The sequence below is a fragment of the Sus scrofa genome, chromosome 2 (assembly GCF_054392235.1).
Source record: "Sus scrofa isolate SSC_HxYL_T2T_F1_AM1 chromosome 2, Sscrofa_HxYL_maternal_Yorkshire_Landrace_v2.0, whole genome shotgun sequence".
NCBI classification, from domain to species: domain Eukaryota; kingdom Metazoa; phylum Chordata; class Mammalia; order Artiodactyla; family Suidae; genus Sus; species Sus scrofa.
The window spans coordinates 8687150-8696930 of record NC_139384.1 but is presented as its reverse complement, the minus strand read 5'-3'; positions in this window follow the sequence as shown (position 1 = coordinate 8696930).

The window sequence follows — 9781 nt, the reverse complement described above, 5'->3', positions numbered from 1 at the left end:
GTTGTGCCAATTACTGTTGTACTGCAAAGTAACTCAGGTATATATGAATATTGGCACAACATGGTCAATCAACTATACCTCAAAAAAAATTAAAAAATAAAACCATAAAATACATAAGAAAGGAAAAAAAATAAAAAATAATAGTAATTTAAGGCAAACCCAGTTTGAAAAATAAATTTGTGTTTTAATAACAGGTTTAAATATACTAATAATTTTCCTTATGGGTGAAGGCACACTGTAATGGGCATTCATAAATGTGGAAACATGCTCTAACTTTAAAAATTAAACATGCTATAGGCTGCTCAAAACAGTTGACATTATATTGAGTTTTACTCAAATTTTTTTTTTTTTTTTTTTGTCTTTTTGCCTTTTCTAGGGCCGCTCCCGCGGCATATGGAGGTTCCCAGGCTAGGGGTCTAACCAGAGCTGTAGCCACAGGCCTACGCCAGAGCCACAGCAATGTTGGATCCAAGCCTACGCCACAGCTCACCTACGCCACAGCTCACAGCGATGCCGGATCCCCAACCCACTGAGCAAGGCCAGGGATCGAACCCGCAACCTCATGGTTCTTAGTCGGATTCGTTAACCACTGCGCCACGACGGGAACTCCTGGATACAAAGATTTAATGAGACAAAAACATAAAATCGGAAGTATCAAGTTGTCCACAAATGAAGTCTTGCTGTCACATTGTGATTTTCTACAAGCCTATATGATTTTTTTTTTTTAGAAAGTGATAGTAGCTGGGGAGTCTCATTGTACTTCATGTAAATAGTTGCCTTTTTTTTTTTTTTGTATTTTTTTCCTTTTGGGGCCACACCATGGCATATGGAAGTTCCCAGGCTAGGGGTCTAGTTGGCGCTGTTGCTGCTGGCCTATGCCAGAGCCACAGCAATGCCAGATCCAAGCCGTGTCTGCAACCTGCACCACAGCTCATAGCAATGCCAGATCCTCAACCCACTGAGCGAGGCCAAGGATCAAACTGGCGACCTCGTGGTTCTTAGATTCGTTTCTGCTACGCCATGACGGGAACTCCAAGTCCATATGATTTTAACATGGAAATTCAAGTCTCTGTAAATTGGCAGGATTAAAGAGTTATTTTGGGTGCTTATACCTCAATATCTCTCCATTTGAGTTATCAAGATTGGAGCATCTTTATACAAAGCCAAAAGACTGAGTTAAAGAATAAAAAAATGTTTTTAATTTTTCTGTACAAAAAATTACCAGGTCACTGAAAGAGCACACTTTATCTGCATCTACTTTGTGCTTCTACAGTTCTTTGTCTTCCCTGATACATTTATTCATGTATATTGAGGTGAACATATGGTTATTCTTGTTTAGTCTAACTGGCAAATTACACTGATGAATTTTAAAATGTGAAGCTTCTGCTAGGATAAGCCTACACGCTCAGGATATAAGAACTTTTATTTTTTAACATTGTTTTATCTGATTTGCTAAAATTAAGTGAGAGGTTTTTACGTCAATGTTAATGACAGCTATTGGTCTCTAGATCAACATCTTTTTCTGCTACTGATATCAGATAATGGTACCCACATAGAATGTATGGAAACTCTCTTTCCTCTTTCATTCCTGAAAGAGTTTGTGCAAAATGGGAGTTAGGTCTTCCATAAATATTTGGTAAAAGTTTCTGGTGAAGATACCCGCCGTTTTCTTTGTGGGAGGGTGTTTAACAAACAAGTTATTTTGTAGGACTATTCTGTTCATCTGTTTCTTCATGAATATTTTTCCTCTTTTCGTGGAGCCTATTCTCCTATATTTTTGCTTACCTGGTAATTATTCCTGGAAGCTGAGCATTGTGAGTTAACACTTGGGTGCAGGATATTTTTGTTTCCCTAAAAATATTATTGAGATGTTTGAGATATGCCTAAAGTTTCCTGGAACCACCGCTGATCTTGATGGGTCTGGGGGAAATCCAGAGGACTCTGTTTTGGGTAACAGGACTTGTCCTAAAGCGAAAAATACCATCAAGGGGCCAAATAACCTTGGGCAAAAGAAACGTCTGGACTTACCTCCTGGCTTGCTCACCAGATTTGCTTACTTATTACACAGCAAGCCAAACACTGAGTGGCTGAGGTTTGCAGCAGAGAAAGGTGTAATCATGAAGTGAACAAGTAAGGATACAGGAGAACAAATCTCATATTTGCCTTCCAAGTCCAGAGGCTTGAGATATTTCTAGTATAAAGAAGCAGGTGATCTTGGGCACTTGGAAAGGTGATTGGAGGATGGGAAAAGGTGGGGTAATTCATTTCTGTGCAGGCCAGTATTAGGGCTGATGGGCTCCGCTAGTCTCAGCCAGGTGTATTGGGCAGAAACCAACTCCAAATTTTTGGAAAACAACTTAAACCCCCGTTCCTGCTGTGACTCACACATTTGACACATTATCTATAGGGATGAGTTAGAAGTCTGGTGGTAAACTACTGAGGTTTTGTGAAGTTTAGAGGATAGGCAGTTCGAGAAAGGGAAAAAAATACAACTAAAATGGGCTTACTCAGTAAATGCAGGTTACAAGCAGAGGGGCTTCTGAGATGATGTTCCCTAATCTGCTGCTCCGTAAGGCACCCTCAAGGATCTCTATTAAGCACCACCTTCGATTCTATGGAGCACAGTTTCACAATTTCTCCCTCCACATTTTTCTCTCACTTATAAATAAACTTTATGTGTCTCTCTGCTTCCTGTTCATTTCCCTCTTGTCCCATTCTTAATTTTTTTCTTTGAAAAATTTAAATTATGGAATATAATTACCTACAGAAAACAATTTTAAATAAACACTCATATATAGACACCGTATATACCCAAATTACATGTATATTACTGTATTGCGGTGGTACAGAGCTTTCCTTAACAGAGGAGGAGTGTTCTGATCCTGGCACACTCTGTCTCGTCTCTTGACTAAATGGACCTTGGACACTGGGAAGATTGATAAAGAAACTATTTTAGACTGTGAAAGTATTTTATAGTAATATATCCGTATGTTTAAAAATAATAGCACAAAGTGGATGGGGGAGGAAATAGAACTACACAGAGGTAAAGTTTATATATATTATTGGAATTCAGTGAGTATAAATATGAAGTAGTTTCTGATAGATTATGCTGTGTATTATAAGCTCTAGCACAACCACTGAGAAAGCATTGAGGAAAAATAAAAGAGTAAAAATGCTTACATAACTTAAATGATACATTAGAAGATATTTAAAATGAAACATGATATTAAAAGAGGATCAGAGAGGAGTTCCCATTGTGGCTCAGTGGTTAACGAATCCGACTAGGAACCATGAGGTTGTGGGTTCGATCCCTGGCCTTGCTCAGTGGGTTAAGGATCCCGTGTTGCTGTGAGCTGTGGTGTAGGTCGCAGACGGGGCTCCGATCCCATGTTGCTGTGGCTCTGGTGTAGGCTGTCGGCCACAGCTCTGATTAGACCCTTCGCCTGGGAACCTCCATATGCTGCGGGAGTGGCCCAAGAAATGGCCAAAAAAAAGACAAAAAAAAAAAAAAAGGATCAGAGAAACAAAATAGTCAGAAAGAAAAAGAAAATCAAAATAAGTGATGTGATTCCAACAATATCAAAATAATATTTGCAATCTAACTAGAAGCAGAGACTGTCTGACTGGATGAAAACCATTAACATCCAACTACAGGTTGTTGATAGGAAATATACTTTAAGTTCGAAGGTACAACAGGTTGAAAGTAAAAGGTAGAAAAAGACATACTTCAAACAACAACCAAGACAGCTAGTGTGACTATCTAAATGTCATATAAAATAGACTTTAGAACAACTGTTACAAAGCAAAATATGGACAGTTTAGGAAGATAAATAAGTCAATTCTTTAAGAAGATATAATAATTATAAATCTGCATAAACTTAACAATAGAACCCTACAATGCATGAAGCAAAAAATGACAGGATTGAAGGGAGAACATAGAAAATTCAACAGTAAGAGTCCTACTAAATACAATGGATAGAACAATTAGCCGGGATGTCAGGAAGGGTAAATAAGACTTGAACAATTCTATAAGCAAATGAACAATTCTAACACATACAGAATACATCACCTAAAACACCACAATACCTATTCTTCTCAAGAATTTATGTGACATACTCCAGAATAGATGATATATTATTAAACAATCTTTATACACAGTAAAGGACTGAAATAATACAAAGTATGTTCATGGACCACAATGGAATTAAATTAGAAATCAACAAAATAAATTTTGAGAAATTCAGAAATTTGAGGGAATTAAGTAACATCTTCCTACCTAACCATTAATTAAAGAAGAAATCACATGGCAAATTAGAAAAAAAAATTGAGATTAAAGATTATGAAAACATAATACACCAAAAGTTATAGGATGCACTAAAGCATGATCTAGGAATACATGACTATAATAAAGAAAAAGAGTGCAAATCAGCCATCTAAGCTTCAAATTTTGAACTTGAAACCAAACACCAACAAAGCAGAAGGAAAGTAATAAAGTCAGAAAAAAATTAATAAAAACAATGGAGAACAACTGATGAAAGCAAAATTACTTCTTTGAAAAGATGAAAAAAAGAGGGAGAATAAACTTTAGGTTGCTTACAAGAGAAAAAATAAGAAGAGGCTCAAATTTCTGAAATCACAAGTCAAAGAGACCAGATAGGTAATGCTGTACACAACTGAATGTCAAGAAACAAGATAATTTTGATGAAATGGAAAAATTCCTAGGCAGACAAAATTTACCAAAACTGACTCAAGGAATGGAAAATCTTCATAAGACCATAAAAGTTAAAGCTCTTGAATCATTAACTTCAAAATTTTCCATAAAGAGAAGCTCAGACTCATGGAGCTTAGCCTGGTTAGGAGTTCCTGTCGTGGATCAGTGGTTAATGAACGCAACTAGTATCCATGAGGATGCGGGTTTGATCCCTGGCCTCACTCAGTGGGTTAAAGGACCTCCTGCTGCCGTGAGCTGTGGTGTAGGTCGCAGTCATGGCTCGGACCCCATGGTGCTGTAGCTGTGAGGTAGGCTGGCAGCTACGGCTCAGGTTCGACCCCTAGCCTGGGAACCTCCATGTGCTGCGGGTGTGGCCCTAAAAAGACAAAAGACCAAAGTACAAAAATAAATGCAATTAAAGTGAATCCTTCACAAACTTGAGAAGCGAGCACTTCCAACTCATATTACACCTCAATAAAGCTGAAAATGAGCATCTACAAAAATTGTCATCCTGGATGATGTTAAGTCTGATTTCTTCAACAGAAATTCAGAAATATAATGATGTTGACAGTCACCGTGTATTCTCAACAACGTATTGAAAGTTCTAGTGAAGGTAGTTAGACCAGAAAAATAAATAAAAGACACCCATATTAGAAATGAAAAAGCAAAACTGTCTTTATTTATACATGGCATGGTTCTGTATGTAGAAATTCTCAAGGATCTACAAAATATCTATTAGCAGTAATAAATGAGTTTATCAACTTTGTAAGATACAAAATAAATTGCAAAAATCGATTTTATTTCTCTATACTAGCAATAAACAATTCAAAAATAAATCTTAAAAAATCAATTTACTATTGTATCACAGAGAATAAAATACACAGAAAAAAATCTAGGAGGGCAAGAATTGTCAACTGTAAACCAAAAAGCAGCATTCTGAGAAAATAAAGATCTCAATAATAGTCTCGTACTGGGTAGCGTAGTATTGCCAATAAAGCAATATTTCCCAAGTTGATCTACAGCTTCAACCCAGTTTCTATACAAATCTTAGCTGGCTTTCTTTAATTTTGGCAGAAATTGACATGCTGTCATTAAAATTCAAATGGAAATTCAAAGACTCAAACTGCCAAAACTATATTGAGAAAGCAGAAAATAGAGGACTTTCACTTTTCAAACAGAGGTTACTGCCAAGCTATACAGTATAGTGTGGTTCAGGCATAAGGATAGACTTAGACACAAAGGGATAAAATTGAGAGCACAGAAATAAACCCTAAAGTTATACTCCATTGATTTTTAACAAAAGGGGACCAGAAAATTCAGTGAGGAGGAGAAAGTCTTCAAAAAATGATTGGACAGATAGATACACACATACCAAAAATAGTTTTGGTCCTCTACCTAATATGATAAACAAACATCAAAATAAATCGGAGACTTAAATATTAAACAAACAAACATCAAAATGAATCATAGACAAATATAAGAACTAAAACTATAAATGTTCAGAAGAAAACACAGGAGTAAATATTCATGATATTGACTAGGCAATGATTTCTTAGATGTGACACAAAAGAACAAATGATAAAAGAAACGGACCTAAGAAAGATGGCAGAATAGGAGGTCCCAGTCCTTCTCTCCGACAGAAACACCAATTTAACAAATGTTTGGGAATGAAAATTCCTTTATGAGATGTTCAGAATCCAGGTAAGAGGTTTCATTATCCTAGGGGAGCAGAAAAATGAGAAAGGACCTCTTTAAAATTGCGGAGTTCTGCTTTCCCAGGGTTCCGGTCTCACAATAAGGCACAGCAAAGAACTGAGAAAGATCCTTTTGGTCCCCACTTTCTTTCACGGGAGAGAGAGAGAGAAAGCCTGTCTGTGAATTCTAGCATCGGGCCATGACAATGGACCTTAACAAGCCAGCCCACCCAGGGCGCCAGCCAACTGACCTGTCCATAGTGTCTGAACAAGCTGACTGGTGTAGGGCTTTCCCTGCAGAAGCCTGTAAGGACTGGAAAAGCCGACTGCTTCTTTAAATAGAAAGACAGAAATGCAAGGCTACAAGGGTTATGAAGACTTGGGAGAAAAACTGATTCATCCAAATTAACAAAATGCAGCTCTAATAATTGACCATAAAGAAATCCTTATCTAGACAGAACACTGAAAACCAGATATAAAGGAAAAAAAGAAAAATCATTATATTAAAAAAAAAAAAAAGAAATCCCTACCTATGACCTTCCTGACAAAGACTTCAAAGAATCCTTTCAAAGAAGCTCAGGGAGTTCTTTCAGCTGCAAAGAAATAGTAACAACGTGGAAACATGAGCAGCAACATGAAAACATAACAAAGTATAAATCTCACTGGTAAAGGTGAAGGGAAATATATAAACAAATAATAACATAATAATGTAATGGTGGCACATAAATCACCTTTTAACCCGACATAAAAGCTAAATACAAAAGCATTAATAATTATGACCATAAACATTTGTTTTATAAATACACAGTAAGATGTAAATTCTGACACCAATAACATATACTCTGTGTGTGAAATAAATTTGTGGAGTTTTGTATGCAATTGAAATTAGTTGCTATCAGCTTCAAATAGACTGTTAAAGCTACGAAAAGTTTTATGCAGGTATTACAGTAACCAGATAGGAAAAATTGACAGTAGATACAAAAAGAATAAATATACATACATAACATTCTATTGTTTACAGTTTCATTTTAGTTAAAATTTGCACATGGTCAAATTACAAATTCCAAGCTCAAAATTCAATGTGTTTGGATAAATTCATATACTTGTAGACTACAATTCTATCAATGGGCAGATTAATTCCATCTACCCAGAAAGCGCTTTTGTGCTCATTTCTTAGAATTGTCCCCAAACTCTCACTTCTCTTCCACTGTATATTTCACTTGGTATTAATTTTGCTTATTTGACAAAATCACCTAAATGGAATTATATGCTAATTTTTTTTGTATTTGGCTTTTGCTTGGTGTGTTGTACATGACATTCATGCAGTTTACTTTTGTTTCTACCAGTATTTTATTCCTTTTTGTTTCGATGTAGTATTACAATAGTATGGATGTGAAAATATTTACAAACCATGTAGAATCCAAAATACATAGGAACTTCTACTGCTTAATAATAAAAAAAGCAGGGAACCTAATTTCAAAATGGGCAAAAGACATTCATAGACATTGCTCTAAAGAAGACATACAGACGGTCTGCCGCTATAGGAAAAGTTGCTTACTCTCAGTGAGCATCAGAGAGATGTAAATCAAAGCTAGAATGGGGTACCCCTCACACGTCTTGGCATGGCTTTGATGGAATAAAATATATGCATTAAGGCAGGACCAGAAAATTCAACCATCATGCATTCCCTGCCATTTGGGCCTTCCTCAGGGTGGAATGTGCATCAGCATTACACATTAACCAGATCTCCTTGAAGATGGAAATGCTTGCTTGACCATAACGGGTCATGATGACCCACTGCTTGCTTGGTATGTGCAGGAACAGACTGTGTATCTTTGGTGAACACGATGTAAAATGTCATTGTGCCATTTTGATGTAAAATTCTTTGTCTCAAAAACATTTATGGCAGTGACATCAACCTCTTTTTTTTTTTTTTTTTTTTTGTCTTTTTGCCGTTTCTTGGGCCACTCCTGCGGCATATGGAGGTTCCCAGGCTAGGGGTCGAATCGGAGCTGCAGCCACCAGCCTACACCAGAGCCATAGCAATGCGGGATCCAAGCCGCATCTGCAACCTACACTGCAGCTCACGGCAACACCGGATCCTTAACCCACTGAGCAAGGCCAGGGATCGAACCTGCAACGCCATGGTTCCCAGTCAGATTCGTTAACCACTGAGCCACGACGGGAACTCCTGGTGACTTCAACTTCTAACAAATGAAGCTATCCTCAGAGTTTTCCAAAAGTCTGTCTCCTTGGTTAGACAGGTTGGCTCAAATAAAATTCCCTATTTATCCTTTTGATTGATTATTCATTTTCCATCGATAGCTATCATTAAGAAGACAAAGAGTTGGTGAGTATGTAGAGTAAAAGGAACCCTTGCACACTGTTGGTGCCAATGTAAGTTGGTGCAGCCATTATGGGAAAGCAGCATAGAGGTTCCTCAGAAAGTTGGGAAAAAACCTGTCATATCTTCTGCCATTCCCACTTCTGGGCATATATCCAAAGGTATGAAAACAGGATATTGGGGGTTCCCGTTGTGGCTCAGCAGAAATGAATCTGACTAGCCTCTATGAGGGCACAGGTTTGATCCCTGGCCTTGCTCAGTGGGTTAAGGATCCGGCGTTGCTGTAAACTGTGGTGTAGGTCGCAGACTCAGCTTGGATCCCGTGTTGCTGTGGCTGTGGCGTAGGCTGGCAGCTGTAGCTCCTATTTGACCCCTAGGCTGGGAACCTCCATATGCCATGGGTGTGACACAAAAAAGAATCCCTCCCCCCAAATAATAGGATATTGAAAAGATACCTGCACTCCCATGTTTATTGCAGTATTATTTACAATAGTCAAGCTATGGAAGCAACCTAAGTGTCCATCCATAGATGAGTGGATAAAGATGCGGTATATGTATAAACAATAACACATATTCCCATATTATCCAACTAAGAAAAAAGAAAAAGCTACTATTTGTGATCACATGAGTGGACTTTGAGGGCATCGTGCTGAGAGAGATAAGGCAGAGAATGACTGATATTGTATATAATTTAGATGCCAAATCTAAAAAAGTCAAACTTGTGGAAACAGAGAATAGGATGCTGGTGATGAGGGGTTAGAGGATGGGGGCACTGGGTTAATGCTTAATTGTACAAACTCACAACTAGTATATAAATAAGTTTTGGAGATGTATGCACAGCTACCAATTATAGTCAACAATACTGTTGTATCATTGAAGAGGCCTGCTGGTCAACCCAAGTCCCGAAGTCAGCGGTGCTGCAGAAATAAGAAGAAAGAGACACAAAAATAGAGTGGGGATCAGGGGGCTACCGCCTTCAAGAGGCAATAGCAACCCTCTGAGCCAACTCAAAGTTTTGATTTTACTATTTTC